Genomic DNA, 19,146 nt, shown 5'->3' on the forward strand with positions numbered 1-19,146 from the left:
AACAATATCATAGACCATGTGGCTGAAACAACAGACATTTATTTCTCAGGATTTTGGAGACCAAGAAGTCAAGATCGAGGTGTTGGCAAACTCAGTTTTTGAGGAAGGCCCTCTTCCTGGCTTGCAAATGTCCACCTTCTCCCCGTGTCCTCACATAGTAGAAAGAGGAAGCTCTGGTGTCTCTTTTTAAAAGGGGACTAATCCCATCTTCACCTTTGTGACCTCATCTAAACCTATTTATCTCCCAAAGGCCCTACCTCTAAATACCATGGTATTAGGGGCTAGGGCATCTACATATGATCTTGAGGGGTACACACTCATTCAGCCCATAACATATTCCCAGTTTTAAATAAAAAGGCCATGTCACTTTATTCACATGTATGCATATGTGAATGAGTGAGTGAGGTAAATATAGATGTGTAAATAGTAACATACATGAAGCTAATCATATGTGTATATGCATAAACATATCTATGTATAATATGAACTTGGATGATTTTGAAATTAGATAATTCACTTTTGGCATTAACCAGGACTTAAGACTAAGCACAGAAAGAGGGTGGAAAGTACCAAATAAACTCCAGATAGAGAATACAGTGGGACACCTGGGTGGCTCAGTCAGTTAAGCACCTGGCTCTTGGTTTCAGCTCAGGTCATGATCTCACTGGTTTTGTGAATTCGAGCCCCATGTTGGGTCCGTGCTGACAGTGCAGAGCCTGCTTGGGATTCTCTGTCTCCCTCTCTCTGCCCCTTCTGCATTTGCGCTGGCTCTGTCTCTCTCCAAATAAATAAATAAACTTTAAAAAATTATTAAAAAAGAAAAGAACAGAGTGGGCAGTAAAGGACATAGGGTGATGTTCTACTACCATGAAGGGTGAAGCTGGCTGTCCTGTGTAATAAACTGTTGCTGGTCAAGAATGAGGGCTTGGTGGGTGAAGAGACTGTGGTTAAAAAAAATCTATCTCTAATGCTTCCCCACTGATATGGTGGCTGACACTAACTACTATTCCCCAAGAATTGGTTTCCCCTTTGGACACAGGCACTGGTAAAATGTAATCCAGAGTTGACGTTATCGTGACTTCGGTGGCACTTAGGACTCAGCTGTAACACTTAGGACACAGCTGTAACATGTCTATAATCAATATATTCATGAATAACTCATAAATATCATAAATAACTCATGCTTATGGACCCTCCAAGTTTTGGAGGCCTTTCTTCATTTGGAAAGGTCAATACTATAAAACTGGAGCCTCTTTATCTTGTATGTCAGCTAAAATGGCTTATTTTTGCATAGAGTCATCAGACACAGCTACTTAGGACAGCACAGTCTGATGATGGCCCGGGGCCAGAATCAGAGACACATGGTGAGAGCAATGCTCCTGGGGGTGTTTAGGTTAGGAGTGACCCATAACCAACTTACAGTTTACTGGTCTTGCCTCAGGGTCAGTCACAAAAAAAATGACCATTTATCATGTTCCGTCATATGACATACTAGTTCTCAGAGAAACTTCTTTCTCCCACAAATGAACCTCAACACACCCAGTTCCCCCAAATAAGCACAGCTATTCAGATCTTTGCAACCCACTCTCTAGCATTGCGGCAGATCCTGCAGAAAATTACAGGTGAGATCCCGGCAGCTGAAGATGATTCCCCATCTCATTCAAAAAAAAAAATCCATCTTACCCTCTGGGGCTCCACTGGATGTCCTTCCTTAGTAAGTAACACTGGCATAAGACACTCAAGTAATAGATGGCTGTGGAGATCTAGATCAATGCAGGTACCATATTTGGTTATTTTTAGTTGTATGCATATATGTAAACACTGTATGCATAGTGTTTTTTGTCTTCAGAACAAACCTTTTATGAAGGGATCCTATTCAAATTCCTTATATCTTTTGCAGGGCAAGCTCAGAGTCTTAAATGCATTAAATAGAATGAGAACCTACAAAAGAAGCATCTATCAAAATGTATTAGTGTCTTATACCACTGGGATCTAACATGATTTGTTCAATGTTAATCTTGCTTGGAAAGCAAAACTTTGGAAAGCTTTGCTTGAACCTACCAAAGAAGAAATCCAAACCAATACAAAACAAAACCCCAAATAGCCAATTGTTTCAGACCTGAAACCTTCTTCTACTCCCTCTCGTTGTAAGACATATTGGCTTGGGACACGATTTCTAATTATTTCTAAGACAGAAGTTCCCAAAGAGGACAAAAGAGGCATACATTCCAAGTGTAAATTTCTAAACCACGGAAGGAAAAAAGCACACCAGTGACTTCAACAGAAACTGTTTGGAACCATGATTTTGGCCAATAGTAATGAGCACTGACAAACTGCATTAAATAGTAAAATGCATCCAAAGCAGAATTTGAAATTAGAATTCACTCGTGCCAGGTGGGCTGATGAGGCTCACCCGCACCCGGAAGGCTGATCACCGTTGTCTGCAATGACTTCAGTTATTCTGAACGTGAGTGCCACCTAGTGGCGAACCTTGACTTTACTTGGAGGATGGAGGAATTCTGCAGCTCACCTTGCCCAAAGTTGAAGAAAATAGCGCCATTCTCTGCTAGTGCTGACCTCTATTCCCTTTCCCCTTTTCTCTTTTATTGTATTCCCCCTTATTTCTGTTTTTAATTAATGCAAAGTCATACATTTACTTCCTCGAATATCAAACATTTCCCTTTACTTCTCCATGCTACCAGTCCAAAATAGCCCAAGCGCCTACCTGCAAACCCCCTTCATATACAAGATATTTCTACTCTATCCCTTTCTATTCCATAGCATGGGATGCAAAAGTTCCTTATGAGAGAAGCCCCTGAAAGACAGCTTGGTAAGGGCCACCGGAGAGCTGAGAACACTAGCACGCCCATTACTTAAAGAATTGCTTAAGTAAACATTTATATTACCATGACTTCCAAGGTTCAAGAGCAATAATGCAAAGGGCATTATGCTAACTGAAATAAGTCAGACAGAGAAAGACAAAAACCATATGATTTCACTTATATGTGGAATCTAAAAAACAAAACAAATGAACAAACACACAAAACAGAAACAGATTCATAAATACAGAGAACAAACTGGTGGGTTCCAGAAAGGGGGGGGGGGAGGATGGGAGAAATAGATGACAGTGAATAAGAGGTACAAACTTCCAGTTCTAAAATAAGTAAGTCTCAGAGATTAAAAGTACAGAATAGAGGTACACCTGGGTGGCTCAGTCAGTTAAGCGGCCGACTCTTGATTTCGGCTCAGGTCATGATCTCACGGTTCATGAGATCAAGCCCCACATCCGGCTCTGTGCTGACAGCATGGAGCCTGCTTGGGATTCTCTCTCTCCTTCTCTCTCTTCTACTCCCTCGCTAGTTCTCTCTCTCCTTCTCTCTCTTCTACTCCCTCGCTAGTTCTCTCTCTCTCTCTCTCTCTCTTTCTCTCTCAAAATAAATAAACACTAAAAAAAAGTACAGAGAATGTAGTCCATACTATTGCAATCACGTGTGGAGACACATGGTAACTATGCTCACTGTGGTGAGTGCTGCATAATGTATAGAATTGTCAAATCATCATGTTGTGCACCCGGAACTAATAAACCATTGTATGTCAACTATACTTCATTAAAGATTTTTTAATTGTGATAATAGCAACTGTAGTGCAAAAATATATGGGAAAAAATCTCAAAAAAGTTTTTTCCTATATTCACTTAAGGATGGATATATGTATATCCTTGTGCTATGAAGGAAAACAAATAAACCAATGCATAGTTGAGTTGATACAAAACAAATATAAGGATACAAAATGACAAAACAGTGGTGAAAGGAAGTGGCATATATCAAAACAAGAAATGCTCGTCATAAAAGATTTTAGAAGATTGCACTAATGTCCACTCTCTCCAGCAAGTTTTATCCCCAGAAGTATGACCTAAGCTAGCTTTCAACCTAACCTCTAATCCAGCATGTTCCAGGTATCCAGTGGATCCTTGTAAAAGTGCTCAGCCCAGACACCTTAAGATACCAGTCGTGTCTTATAAGGCTTCAGCAACACCAGCCATTTAAGGGCCATAATATCATCTCACGTGCATTTAGCACTTTACAGTTCCCAAAGAGGTTTAACAAGACACGGGTATCCAATTGTATTCCTTCACTATTTTAGGAGGCAGGGACACGACTGCCTAATTTGTTTCTCTGACCTATTGCTCAACACAAAGTGCCCAGCTTATATAGTTGAACAAACATTCGCCAAGTTGAATTGACCTAAACCCCGGTAGAAAGAGGAAAGCTGGTAATTTGAGCCACATGAAGCTTTGGTGTCTTCTCTATGAAGGAAGATGTTTAAAAAGAGAAGTGGGGTGGGGGCGGGGCGCCTGGGTGGCTCAGTCAGTTAAGCCTCGACTTCAGCTCAGGTCTTGATCTTGTGGTTCATGAGTTCAAGCCCCACCTCAGGCTCTGTGCTGACAGCTCAGACCCTGGAGGTTGCTTCAGATTCTGTGTCTCCCTTTCTCTCTGCCCCTTCCCTGCTCACACTCTTTCTGTCTCTAAAATAAATAAACATTAAAAAAAATTAGAGAAGTGGGGACCACTGGTTCATAAGCCATACTCCTAAAGGAAAAGTCTGCAAGAACTGACCTGTGAGTCTGTTGAGCACAGAATAGTGGGCTATGGGATAAGGATTAGCCTTCAGGTGGGGGTGATGACCGCAAGGGTGACAGTCGGAGTCTCCTGGGTTTTGCTCATGTTCTTTTTCTGTTCTGGGTGCTGGTTATACAGGTGTGTTCAATTGGTGAAAATGTATACAGTCATACACTTATGTGTATCTTTCTATACATACATTAGGCCTCAAAAAAAGTGTATGTAATAACAATCCTTTGTAGGCAAATCAACTTCAAATAATAGAACCTCTGCAGCAAATTGCCTGAAGTGGTGTTCCCTCTTGAATGCTAATTAAGTAATTAAGAGTCTGGGCTTCAGACCAAATAGCTCAGACTGGAATCTTGGTTCTGCCACTCACTAACTGGGAGATCTTGGTCATGTTACGTAATGCCACTAAGGTCCCATTTTCTCATCCATCAGGTGGGCAAATAATGATACGAACATGACTGAGGTGTGGGGAAAACGACTCAAGACGGCGCAGGCACAGGATCTGGTGCGTGGTCCGCGTCCCACAAATGACCGCTAGCCTCGTATACAAATCTCAGCTGTCGAACGCACGTGTGCCAGAAATTCAACTTTCTTTCTGCTTCTATACTTGCCTTTATTGTTTTTTCTAAGTCCTGATTCCTTTGGGGAGCAGAAAATCTCCGTCAGTTCGGATTTTCTACCCTCACCCTCGGATCATATCTACGTTTCAGATTAGCCTACGCATTTCTCCACACCGTATCTGCCTACTTCTTCCTACTCCCGTGGGATCTCGGGTGGCCACCCACAGAGATTCTAACCACCCCAGGCTCCCTGGCATCCCCTCAGCTACTCCTGCGCTCCTCTGGGGAACGTGGCATTACCACACTGCTCCTGCTCCTTGCTAGGGTGAGGGTGCTATGGGAGGCTGTTTTCGGCTGTCTTTCTCGACGTGTGCACACTTTCTACTCTCTGGGATACTATGGACCTGCCAGCACTATATCTGAGCCGGTGGTTTGTCTTCCCCTTAGTCCGGCTCCCTGCCCATCCTGCCTCAGCCAATGGAAGGAGCAGGACACAGGGAAGCCTGCACTACTTAGTAGAATGACTGTAACAGAGACTCTTGAAAACCAGAGAGAAGTTTATTTCTGTCTTATGTAATTGTCTGGTGTGTCTGGGCTAGTGGACAACCAGCTTCATGAGGTCATTTATGGAACGAGTTTGCTTCCATTTTATTTTTCCATCATCCCTTAAAGTATTTCTTCTTCTCCACAGTCAAAGTCAGACTGGGGCACATTCATGTTCCAGATCACAGGTAGGAGAAAAGAGAGTAAGTCCAAGCAAGTCATTCCCTTAAGCAGGTGAGGCAGAAGTTACAACTTTCCACTCACAGTCTTTTGATGAGAACGTACCCTAGGACCACACCACTGACTTATCCAAGCATCCCTTCCAATGATATTCAGCACTCTCTGGTAAATACCAGCTTCTTCATCATTCCCGATGGCATTTATTTTCCATTTCAATTAGCGTCCATAGGGAACTTCCTCCTCACCCACTCCTTAACTGGATTTGAAAGTGGGAGGACAATGGAAACTATGGAAATAGAATCAACAGGACTTGATGACTGATTATAAATAGTTGATAACTATTTTAGATTCCATGTATAAGTGAGATTGTGCAGTATTTGTCTTTCTGTGTCTGGCTTATTTCACTTAGGTTATATCCCCCATATTTGTCTATGTTTCAAAATGGCAGGATTTCCTTTTTAAAAATTTTTTTTAATGTTTATTTTATTTTTGAGAGAGAGAGAGACAGAGCTCAAGTGAGGGAAGGGCAGAGAGACACACACACACACAAGATATGTAGCAGGCTCCAAGCTCTGAGCTGTCAGCACAGAGCCTGATGTGGGGCTTAAACTCACGAACCATGAGATCCTGACCTGAGCCGAAGTCAGCGCTCAACTGACTGAGCCACCCAGGTGCCCCAGGATTTCCTTCTTTTTTAAGGCTGAATAACATTCCATTGTATATATACATTGTATTTTCTTTATCCATTCATCCATCCATGGACATTTAGGTTGCTTACACATTTTGGCTATTATGAAGAATGCTGCAATGAACTAAATTGTCAAACTCATAGAAGCAGAAAGTAGAATGGTGCTTGCCAAGGGTGGGAAGAAGAGGGAAATAGGAGATATTGGTCAAAGGGTGCAAAGTTTCAGTTATGAAAAATGAGTAAGTTCTGGAGATACTAACATACAGCAGTGACTATAGTTAACAATACTGTACTGTATACTTTAAACTTGCAAAGAGAATAGATCTAAAGTGTTTTCATCATACACATACACACAAAAGAAAGAATATGACAACTATGTAGACTGATGGATATGTTAATTACATTGATTGTGGTGATTTTTTCCCAACATATATTTATATCAAGACACCAAGCTGTATACCTTAAATATGTATAATCTTTATGTATCAATTTTATAAACCCAGAAAAACTGTTGGTGAAATAGAAGAATTGAGGCTTTTTTTTTTTTAATGTTAAGGCTAGGGTGATATGAGCTGATATGGAAAATGCTATAAGAGGAACAGATATAATGAGAATAAAAAAATTATAATGAAAATAATAATAACAAAGCCCACCTTACATATGTACTGAGAACCTTGAATGTATTATTTCATTCACTCTTCAACGTTTATTTATTCTTGTTTTCTTAATTTAGAGATGAAGAATCTGGGACACGGTGAGGTAAATTGCCTAAGGTCTTATTGCTTAAAGCAGCATAGCAGTGGGTAGACCCTGCCGCCAGGAATCCAGAGCCCCTGCAGGTAATCGCGGCACCATGCTCTCTCCCCTGCCAATATATATGGAGAAGAACCTGATTTTAGAAGGATGCCTTGTGCCTGGGGAGATTCAATGGCTAGGAGAGATGATGGCTGGGGGTGTCTCGATGGTTGGGGGCTGGAATCATCTGGAGGCATCTATCTACTTTCTTGTGTTGATGTTGACTGCTGGTTGGGATCGATGCTGGGCTGTCAACAGGTGCCCCCCCCCCCATTTGGGACTCTTCATGTGGGCTGGTCTTCCTCACAGCATGTCAGCTTTAGAGCATGTGGGCATTTTACATGGTAGCTCATGGAGGAAGTGTCTTACACAACTTCTGCCTAACTAGCATGCTGCATGGAAGCTGTACCACTTTTTATGATGGGTAAGGTAGTATTAAAATAGGTCCACAGACACTTTAATACTCCTTCTTTCAAAAAGGAGAACCCGATCCCCTTCTATTAAGTATGGAATATAATTAGGGACTAACTTATTTTTTTAATGTTTATTTATTTATTGAGAGACAGACAGAGAGAGAGAGAGAGTGTTTGTGTGTGTGCAAGCAGGGGGAAGGGCAGAGAGAGAGGAAGACAGAGAATCCCAAGCAGGCTCTGTGCTGACAGGACTTAATCTCATGAACCATAAGAGCATGACCTGAGTTGAAATCAAGAGTCAGATGCTTAACTGACGGAGCCACCCAGGTGCCCTTTTAGTGACTCATTTCTAATGAATAGAATATTGAAGAAGTGATGGTGTGTGATTTTTAAGAAAGGCATTGTGGTTTCCTCCTTGCTCTCTCCCGAGCTGCTTGCTCTCTTGCTCTGGAAGAAGCCAGCTACCATGACACTCAAGAAAGCCTGTGGGGAGACCCACATGGCAAGACACTGAGCCCTCCTGTCAACAGCCAGCAAGGAAATAAGGCCTCCTGCTGCAGCCATGTGAGGGGGGTGCCTTGAGAGCAGATTCTCAGCTGCACTCAAGCCTTCACATGACTGAAGCCCTGATGAACATCTTGTCAGAAACCTCATCAGAGACCCTGAGATGAACCACCAGTGAAGCCACTGCAAAATTTCTCACCCAGAGAGACTATAGATAATAAATCTTGGTTATTTTAAGTCACTCCATTTTGGGGTAATTTGTTGTGAATGACCGGTATACCTAGCCTCAGAAGTCATGCAGCATTATATGCAACATATCTGGTTAAGAGTCAGTTGCGAAAACGAGTCCGGGTTCAAGGAGAGGGAGATTAACCTAGCCACTCAATGGAAAGAGGGTCAAAATATTTGCGGACATAGTTTAAACTGCCACAAGAATATTTATCTTAGTGTACTTAGAAAATAATATTGGGGAGATGGTTACCAAATGTCTAGAAATCCAAGTCCCTTACAGCACATGTAGCATTTGTAATTAAATAATCATTAGCATAATGCTGGTTGAATTTCTGTTATTCCACTGGACTGTGGATTTGCATCTGGTTTGTTAATGCTTGCATCCCCAGAGCCTTGCATAGTGCTTAACAGATACTACACGCTGGGGCACCTGGGTGGCTCAGTTGGTTAAACGTCTGGCTCTTGATTTCAGTTCAGGTCATGACCTCACATTCCTGAGATTGAGCCCTGCATCAGGTTTGCACTGGGCATGGAGACTGCCTAAGATTCTTTTTCTCCCTCACTCTCTGCCCATCCCCACCATACATGCATGAGATCTCTCTCAGAAAGGAAGGAAGGAAGGAAGGAAGGAAGGAAGGAAGGAAGGAAGGAAGGAAAAAGGAAGGAAGAAAGAAAGGAAGAAAGACAAAAAAAAACCCCAAACCAGACACTACATGCTTATGAGCTACCTATTGAACAAATTATGTGCAAACTTTAGATGATCAGGACATTACAAACATACAGATGTGGCCCTGGAAACTTTTGTTTTTTTGTTTATTTGTTTTTGAGTTGTTCGCCCCCAATAAAATCCCTGAATAATGCTTGAAAATGTATAAATCAATTCTTACATTTGTATAGGATCTTCTACTATGTATTATGTTTTCATTGTTTCAGTTTATGATTTCTCAAAGGATTGTACATGAGATGATTTTAGGAATTACATGGATGAAGATTTAAAAATTTAATAGCTATATGATTATTTTATGTGCACTAAAAAGCACAAAAGTGTGAAGTGTGTTAATGAAAGGAAAAGAATAGGTATATAGTAGAATGAGTAGCATGCAGATATAGTAAAAATTGCAAAACTGCTATGAAATGACTCATGTTGGGTAAATATTTGTTTGTGGGTTCGAGCCCCACATTGGGCTCTGTGCTGACAGTATGGAGCCTGCTTGGGTTTCTCTCTCTTGCTCTCTCTTCTCCTCCACAGCTCGTGCTCGCTCTCTCTATCTCAAAAAATAAATAAAAACTTTAAAAGTAAAAGGTTATTTCCGGGGATACGGATTAACTTTTTCTCAGCATCATACCTATAATTTGGTTAGTTGCTAATTGGTGACCCCTGATACGTATCTCTCTCTTTAGGGTGATTTAGGCTTTGGTTCCCAAACCAGGCATAGCATTTTAAAATTATAGATCACCAGACACAGCGCTGGAATATTCTGATCTTGTAGGGTGTATTAGACACATGTTTTTACAAGCTCTTTAGGAATAATAGTTAGGTATAGTTAGTAGCTGTAAGAAATAATCGCCATGTTTTAGCGGGTGTATACAACCGCAGTGTCCTTCTTGCTGAAATCAAAGCTTGGGGGATGTGTTCTTGGTTGGTGGGTAGCTCTCCTCCATAGGTGGTTTAGGGACCCAGGCTCTTTTATCTGTGCCAAGAAGGGAACACAAAGCAATCACGACAACGATGGCTTCAGAAAGGAGCCATTTCTCCTAAGGCTGGGGAAACCAAGGAAAGAAGGTGAAATTATGAAAACGTCGGCCGTCTCCTGCCGAGCAGAAACTCAGACATCTGAGAAGGAGCTGCCACACGCCACTGCTGCCGTCTCTAAGCTTGAAGGAGGACTCCCACAGGGGAGGCTTCTGAGGAGGGGGACCGGCCGGCTGGTGTGGGTGGGCCAGGGGGAAACAGTAAAGCTAGTTCCGTGGGTGTCAGAAAAACTGCCAACGGGGATCTACTGCTGCCCATGGAATGACGGTCTCCGCTGGTGCGAAGATGAAGGCTGAGCGAGGCCGGAGGCAAACCGGAAGGAGCGAGTCTCTTCTTCCTTGCCAGACTTCCGGTTTGCCTCCAGCGGTCTTGTGGGCAGAACCTAAAAAAGAGCCAGTTGCAAAGCAGAAAGCTCCACCTCCAGACCCAGCATTGCAGAGCAGCGCACAGCGTTGTGGGTTTGAAGCTGAGAAGCAGTAATTCAATAACTGGCGCTGTGACGTGTGCTGGGGTCGGTCACAGTGGGCTGTCATTACCACCCAGTGACTCATTTCTTCCCTCTGCCCCTTCAGATCTACTCCCCACCCTCTCCACCTGCTCAGTGGCCCAGGCTGCTGGCCTGTGTGTGTGATACACAACAGACTGCCTGGTTTTTCAGCTCCAGTGTGAGCACTGGTAAGAGATGGCGGGAAAGCTTGAGGCATTTGCTCACCTGACTCCCTGGCATGGCTATGGGTTTGCTCCGTCCTTCCTGGGAGCTCCCTCTTTGCCCCTCCAGGCCACGGGGTGGCAACACAGCCTCGTCTGTTTCGGTGTCAGAGTACTGCATTATCTTTAGTGGGTTCCCAATAGCCTGCTCCCCTCTCTGTAAACAGTTAGGCTCTACTCACACTGTTCTACTCTGGGGTACCACTCTTTTTGTGGGGCCCTGTAGTCTTGGTATGAGAGGTAAAAGAGCAGGCACAGCTGTTCCAGCTGTTCCTTCCATCCTGACTTCCCATGTGCTCCACTGTTTCCTTTCTCAATCTCCCAAAGCTACCAAGGTCAGTCAAATCCCTACAAGAGAGATTCTTATTTGGCCAGCTCATCTTGTTTTGGAGAAGACCACGTACTGGGGCTTTTGGCTAATCTGTGCATTAACTCCATTGTCACCTCCACTATCCAGCAAAGAATGAGGTCACTTGAGTGAAATCATGGTAGCCTAAGAGGGGCTCTGGGTAATGGAGATTTGGGGGTTGACACGCGTCATGCCGAGAAAGGTTAAACACACATAGGAATCCCCAAAGGCAAAATAAAAACTCTTTCGTAGTGTAGTGAAAGGAGCAACGGACGCAGTCAGATGAATCTGGGTTGAAATCTCCTCTCTGTAAATCCGATACTTTCTCATCCTCAGATTGCATATCATGTAATAGGTGTATTACCTAGGAAGAGAGCACAGGTAATAGAACTCTCAGTCATAGAAATGGTTGAGATGAACAAGACGTTGTCCCTGCCCCCTCCAAAAACAAGAAGGTAGCTGGGGCAGCTAGCTGGCACTGGTTTGGAGCCAGCTTCTCAGAATCTCTTGGCTTTTCTTCTATGCTATTGCATTTCCACTACTCGATGGTTCTTGCAGCTACAGACATCCTGTCCCTTTCAAGGAAGAGAGGAAAGGAAAGTGGCCCCAAGTGGATGCCTCTTATGAGGAAAAGTAAAAGGCTTCCAAGAGCCTCCAGCAGATTTACACTGACATGTCACCAGCCGGGACAGTGTACATGGGCATCCCTGCCCCTGGCATAGGTTAGGACAGAGGGTGCTTGCATGGGACCAGGCACATGGCTTCCCAGAACAGAACTGAGGCTCTGTTAGTGGAAACAAAGGAGGGGGGATGGGTATTAGGGAGGAGGGTGGTGGGTGGTGACACAAAGGGGTGACACCCCTTTTATCTCTTTCCTGGGTGTTTGGGAGGATGAACTGTGTGTGAAATTTGCCATGGGCCCATTTTCAAAATGAAAACATCAACTTCTATATTATATGCCTGTTTTCTTTTTCTTTAGTTAATGTTTATTTTTGACAGAGAGAGAGACAGGGCATGAGTGGGGGAGGGGCAGAGAGAGAGGGAGACACAGAACCCGAAATAGGCTCCAGGCTCTGAGCTGTCAGCACAGAGCCTGACGCTGGGCTCGAACTCACAGACCGCGAGATCATGACCTGAGCCGAAATCGGACACCCAACCGACTGAGCCACCCAGGCGACCCTATATGCCTGTTTTCTTAAAGACAGACCCTTCTTTTTCTACTTTACCTCGAGAGCTACCCAACGAGACTGAATATGGCCCGGCTCTGCCTAGCCTCCAGCCTCATCTCTACCTCCCACCATCCCCTCTTCTGCTCGCCACCTTCCTCTGACAGCCGCCACGTCCCTCCGAGGTCCGTCAATTCACCAAGACTTTTCTCACCCAAGGGTCTTTGCTTTTGCCATTTTCCTTGCTTAAAACAGGCTTCCTCCTTTCTGTCACCTCTTCAAAGAAGTTCACCCTGACTCCCCACCTGTGTGAAAAATCCACCCCACCCCAGCCATTGTTCTTCTTGAGCATAGAGAGCTCTTCATTCCTGTTTATCGACTTGCATTTATCTGCTGAAGAGGCACCTTGGTGGAAGGTTTAAGGGTGCTAGAGCCAGACTGCCTGGATTTAAGCCCTTCCCAGCGGTGTGATCCTGAGCAGGGTACTCTGATGTCCTCGTGCCTCAGTTTCCTCATCTGTAAAATGGGAATATTAATATTCCTTACTTCATGGGATGGGATTGTAAGGAGGATTCAAAGTGTTATTATTTGTAAAGAGCCCAGAATAGTGGTCTGTACCTAGCAGGGAACTGTGTAAGTGTTAAATACGTAAAAGAAATAGCGTACATTTTCTCCACCATCCTGCACACCCCATGAAGACGGCAGCCGCCCCTGCTCTTTCACTGCAGTGGCTAATGCAATGCCACCCCACCCCACCACTGCTGTTGCTGTTGCTGTTGCTGTTGTTTTACACCTAGTGGGCATCGAATATTTGTTGGGTGAATAAATACATACATGAATAGCTGAGTGATGTTCTAAATGGGGGAGGGGAGAAGCAGAATGACCTGGTTACCAAAACTAGCACACCGCAAGAGCACGAGTTTCCAGAAAATACTGACCAGTAGAAGTCTCCGGATCAGTGGGGAGTTGAAATCTGCACCCGCCTCTGCAGTCTGTTAGAACCAAATCATTCATGTCAGAGTGTGGGGGCTGCATGGGCCACCCCCGCCCCCACAATTGTCCACCTCTTGCTGCCCAGCTAACAGCTACAGGAGTCACCTACTCTGGGAGTACTGTGAGGTCTAGAGCAGCCCCAGAAATGGAAGGGAGCCTCTGGGTGGGACTCGAGGTGCACCCACCCACCCATTTGGAAAGCTGCAGCACTGATTAGCTGTCTTGCTTGTCAACCCCAGCACCCGGGTGACAGCTGCTTCCCTGGCTAGCCTGAGCTCCGGCCCTGGTCACAAGTCAGTGCTGTTCTGACTCTCTCAGAAGAGGATTTTTCCAGACCCCAAACTACTGCAGCTTTGTGGGCCAGCTGCACTGCGTTCCCTTTCAGAGGCAACCAAGGCTCTTAAATCATATGAAAAGTACATCCAAGTTGCTCTGTGGGGACTCAGTCAGACAACTGACTGCGCTGCTAATTCTTGTCCAACCTGGGTCTCAGAGGAGCCCTCAGAAGCCCAGTAAAATAGACCTCGATCACCCTGGCTGCTTTCCAGAGCCTGATAGTCGCCTACCTCTGAAGCTTTTGTGGAACCCTGACGATTTCCTGTGGCCTCTGGACTGCCCAGCAAGCAGGTTAATAATGTTCAGCCTCCCTGTCTGCTGAGTACCACTTGTTTTTCTGTTTCTGTTTGCTGAATGGCCTCAGGGTTTCCCCTTTCCTGCTCCAGCCCAACTGGAAGCCTCTTTATTAACAGTTTGTTTGCAAGCTCATGGTGGTCTATGAACCTGTCTAAAATTTCCTGGAAGGGAGACAACAGTTCCCAGAGGAACATTCTGTCGGTCTCTCCTCAGATAATTCTCACTCTGCCATCTATCTGTCCCTCCTGCAGCCTGCACACCGCACACCTTGAAAATACCCCCATACTCCTGAGTTTCTGACAAGAGAGAAAACACTTCCACCAGTAAAAAAGTAAAACATCGAGGGTATCTGTTATGTAAGGGATGGCATCTTCCATGAGGTTCTTGAAGGATAGTTTGGGGAAAGTTCTAGGTCGGCCTGTTAGAAACTATTTGCTGTTTGTCTACTTATTAAGGAGAATTTCTGGCCCCACTCAGTTGTGAGGACCAAGCCATTAGCTGAGGAACAGGAAGGAGAGTGGCAATGACCGAGATTTGCTTTGGCACAAATGCCTCCAATGGAGTTGATTTCTTGGCCATAAGGCTTGGCAGTCACTCTGAGCTCTTCCCCTGAGGTCGCCCCAGAGCCAGGCAGTTGGCTCCTGGGATTCGCTCTCCATTCAGCTCCTTTGGTCACCTCTCCCTTCTCAGCAAGTAGCATTCATTTCTCACAACGGGCCCATCCTGAGAAAGAAGGAGACAGACGTGGCTTGCTGCCTCTTTGGTGGGCCTTGGCTGGAAGCATGGCTGGTTATACCCCCACTTTCAGCCAAATCCCATATAAGTTGTCAACATGTCCTTACATTGTCTTAAGGCTAATGGGATGAAACAAACCTTAAACCGCTAGTAGCTTTTTGACTTGGAAGGGAACTCAGAAATGATCCATCTCATTGCCGTCCAGGCCGTTTTTTTAGCCACAGCAAACTCCCTTTCAGTGAGATCTTACTGAGAAGCCCATGAGGCTGCCTGTGAAGTGGAAAAGGGCTCCAACCCTGCAGATTCGCCTCCTTATCCTCTCAGTAGTCCCTGAGGCTCTCACTCTGGATGCCTAGGACTCTCTTGAATGCACCTCTAAAGGAACTCATTACCATGGAGAAAAGTGTGGCCCAGAGAACCCAACTGGTTTGCCCAATATAGCAGTGATTTGGAGGCCTACACACAACTGAAATCCCCGTCTCTTGAAGCCGGATTCATACACTTACAAATGTTCTGCCAGCGTGTAACATATTATCTACATTTGTGTTTGACTTAGCTCTATAATGAAATGGCTCATCCCTTTTCTTTTTCATTAATCTCAGGAATTTCTACTGTGCGTTAGTTTTCTATGGCTGCCATAACAAGGTACCACACATTGGGTGGCTTAAACAATAGAAATTAATTTACACACAGTCCTGGTGGTTAGAAGTCCAAGACTGAGGTGTCTGCAGGCTTGGTGCCTTCTGAGGCCTCTCTCCTTGGCTTGTAGATGGGCCTTTTCCCCTGTGTCTTCACGTGGTCTTCTCTCTGTGTCTGTGTCCAAATTTCCTCTTCTTACAAGGACACCAGTCGTACTGAATTAGTATGATCTCATTTTAACTTAACTACCTCTTTAAAGACTCTGTCTCCAAATACAGTCATATTCAGAGGCACTGGGGTTAGGACTTAAACATACGAATAATTGATGGTACAGGGGAACACCATTCAGCCCGTAACAGCTGGCCAACCTTCACCTTTGAGGGGCTCATTTAGAGAGAGCATAGGAAAGCCATAGTCTCTGACTTCTTGTACATTTAAAACCATTTTTTCCATAGCCTTATTTTTAGGTCACTTTTTTCTCTTAAAACTTGGAAGACATCGCTCTACCGACTTCTGGCCTTGCAAGTCATTATGGAGAAAGTTCGAGTCAGGTGGAATTTCTTTTTCCACTTCCAATTGCCAAACACCTGAGGGAGGCCATCTTGGACCAGCCCCAGTCAAACAACAGGAGGACTTCTGCTTCACGAGTGACCACGGGTGAGATCACCAGCCGAACCCAGCACAATCTGCTAACCCCAGAACCTTTAGCAAATGAATAGTTGTTGTAAGCCGCCACACTGGGGGATGGTTCGTTGCCCAGCAATTGCTATCTGGCACAAGGAGCCAGCAGGGATTCTCCCGGGTCACAGTGCAGTCTAAGTCCCAAGGTGATGTGGGTGGGTTTAGCCTTTGTCTCTCTCTGGCCCACAGACACCTGCCACTGCTCGTAACGCAGTGCAGAAATGCCCGCCTTGCCAACAGACTGCTTCCTACACATGTGGGGAGCGAGTGCCCCCTCTCTCAGTGTCACATTCTCGACTTCTTTTTTCCTTTTCTTCTCAGCTTCTTGTAGGGGCCGAACCTGGCTCTGCCGACTCTGGTGCCCACCATCTCTCCTGGGCGCCTCCCAGCATTCTGTTTGTATGGTGGCAGTCTTGCTCCACAGATGGCAACTGGGATCACCTGGGAACACAGATATTGCCTAGTTTCATCACAGATGGGGTGGCTGTTTCTCAATTTTGTGTATGTGTGTGTGGGGGGGTGGGGGATGGTGATTTCCTAGAGGCGGAGGCAGGCACATATTTGCCCTCCCATTTACAAATATTAGAATAATAAAACTCAAAAACAAATATGGGGGCCTGACACAAGATTGTCAACCTTTTGTTTTATCACATAAGAGTATTTTTTTATTTATTAAAAAAATGTGTATTTATTTATTTATTTTGAGAGAGAGAGAGAGCATGTGTGAGTGGGAGAGGGGCAGAGAGAGGAGAGAGGGAGAATCCCAAGCAGGCTCCACACTGTCAGCACAGAGGAGCTTGAACTCATGAACCATGAGATCATGACCTGAGATGAAACCAGGAGTCAGACACCTAACCGACTGAGCCACCCAGGGGCCCGATATCACATAAAAGTATTTGAAAAAAGAGGAGTTCTTTATCATCATCCGTTCACCAGAGAAAGTCATTACAACACCTAACTAACTGCAAAGCACAAAAACCCAGAGAAAAGGAAAACCCTCTTTAAGAAAGAATTAATGTGTGAGGTCCACCTTTATGTTTACGGGAAATATTAATTTTTGGAGATGCATAAAAATTGCAACTTGAAATCAGACGACACAATTTTTCTTAAAGTGAGCCTACAGAATGCAAAGGAACATTCACCTTCCTGTTTCTGTGCAAAGTATTGCTGCCTTATAGAAGGGCTGCATCAGGTTTCATGCTTCCTTATCTGGAAATAGTAAACCTTACTCGTCCCCCCAGATCAAACCATTCCTGAGGTTAGCCTTTGCTGGCACTCCAGATAAACTTTGCTGTGAATTTATACAGGGGCATCTGACAAAGTTATGGGTGTTTTGAAGGGAAGAAAAGGAGCCCACTGGAGCCCACTAACTTTATCTGTTGGCCCCTCTACCTGCCCTGTCTTCAGGGGCTGCCGGGGCTCAGGGCACAGGCCTCTGGATTCTCAAACCTTTCCCTCTGGCCCCAGGCACCAGAAAGTTGTGTGGATGGTGTCACTTCCCTCTCTAGCACTGAGTAGCTCCTGGGTGAACGTCTGTGGAATAAGAAATGAACAGGTGGTTGCAAGGCCCACCTGAGTCTCCTGGGGGCCATGTGCAGAGATGCTGGGTGGCCACTCTGTCCCCAGCAGGGTCAGCCTCACGGAAGGCTACCCTTCACTCCTGGCAAGGGATTCAGTCAGGACATGCAGAGCTCCCAGAGGGTGGACATGGATATGAGTGCAATTAAGGGTACTTCTTTCTTCTTTTCAGAGAAAGGGGATAAAAAGTCACTTAGAAACCCAAGGAGAAGGCCTGGGAGGGGCCAGTAGAAGAACGGCTGGGATGCCTGACAACTGCCTCTGTGGGAGACTCTGCCCTTCACGGGAGCCCTGGGGAGTCCATTGTGTCCTGTGATGGAAACCCCACTCCCCTGGCCCCAAAGTCCAGAGAAAGGCGGGTCCTGCTCTCCTGGGTGGGCCAGACGGCTGTCCTTCTCATCAACGGCCCACCAGGAAGGCACAAATGGACTAGAGACAAAGCTTGTACCTAAGAACAAGACAACAAACTCTCCTGTGGGGAAAATGGCCGCTCTCTGGGGAGCGTGAGCTCAGCAGAGCAGCTCCCCCTGCTTCTGTCTTCTCGCTGCTGCATTTCTTTGTTTCTGGCTCCTTTCACCTGCCACCACGTTCCCCACTTGAAATCAGACTCCAGGGAGATTGTTGTCAAATCCCACAGACCCGGTGCTGACAACAGAAACAGAAGAGTGGGCTTTGAAGGCTTGGCTTCAGTTCCAACCCTGCCTCTTGCTAACTGTGTAATGACAGACAAGCCACGAAAGCGCCCTGAATATTAAGTTTCCTCATCTAGAAAAGGCAGCAAATGCTCGTACCTGCTCTCTCCCTGCAAGGAGGCTGTGGCCCAAAGGAGTCAACACAACTAAGGAGTCACAATTAGTAATGGGAATTACTGGGGTGCTAGCTGTACCTCCTCTCCTCTTGCCTGAGGTCCCCTGAAACACTAGTAATCAAAAGGGAACGTGAGGACATCTGGGTGGCTCAGCGGAGTAAGCATCTGACTCTTGCTTTCGGCTCAGGTCATGATCTCACAGTTTCGTGAGTTCGAGCCCGAGCTGCCAGCACAGAGCCTGCTTGGGACTCTGTCTCTCTTTTTCTCTCTGCCCCTCCCCTGCATGCGCTGTCTCTGTTTCTCTCAAAATAAATAAATAAACTTAAAAAGAAGGGTGGGGGATGTGCAGGGAGAAGAGAAGGAAAGAGGAAGGACAAACAAAGCAGAGTGTCATTGAAATAGTTTCAACCACTACAAACAAACCACAGCACAGTTTCAACCACTATGAAAATGACACAGCAACAAAAAAGACTAGAAGAAAATAGGAGATATTAGGGGGTGAAAGTTATTCCTAAGTGCAAGGATTATAATGTTTACTTTCTGCTTTTATAATAAAAAATA

At 45.1% G+C, this 19,146-nt stretch overlaps 1 long non-coding RNA gene across 1 annotated transcript; it reads left to right on the forward strand.

Annotated features, from left to right (window-relative positions):
* The first annotated feature begins 10,870 nt into the window (after positions 1-10,870).
* On the forward strand, positions 10,871-16,759 carry LOC122231851. Its single transcript, XR_006209111.1, has 3 exons — positions 10,871-10,970; positions 15,974-16,175; positions 16,521-16,759. It is a non-coding gene; the product is annotated as an uncharacterized LOC122231851 (long non-coding RNA).
* Positions 16,760-19,146: the final 2,387 nt, after the last annotated feature.

The sequence above is a fragment of the Panthera tigris genome, chromosome A1, assembly GCF_018350195.1.
Source record: "Panthera tigris isolate Pti1 chromosome A1, P.tigris_Pti1_mat1.1, whole genome shotgun sequence".
Classification (NCBI taxonomy): Eukaryota; Metazoa; Chordata; class Mammalia; order Carnivora; family Felidae; genus Panthera; species Panthera tigris.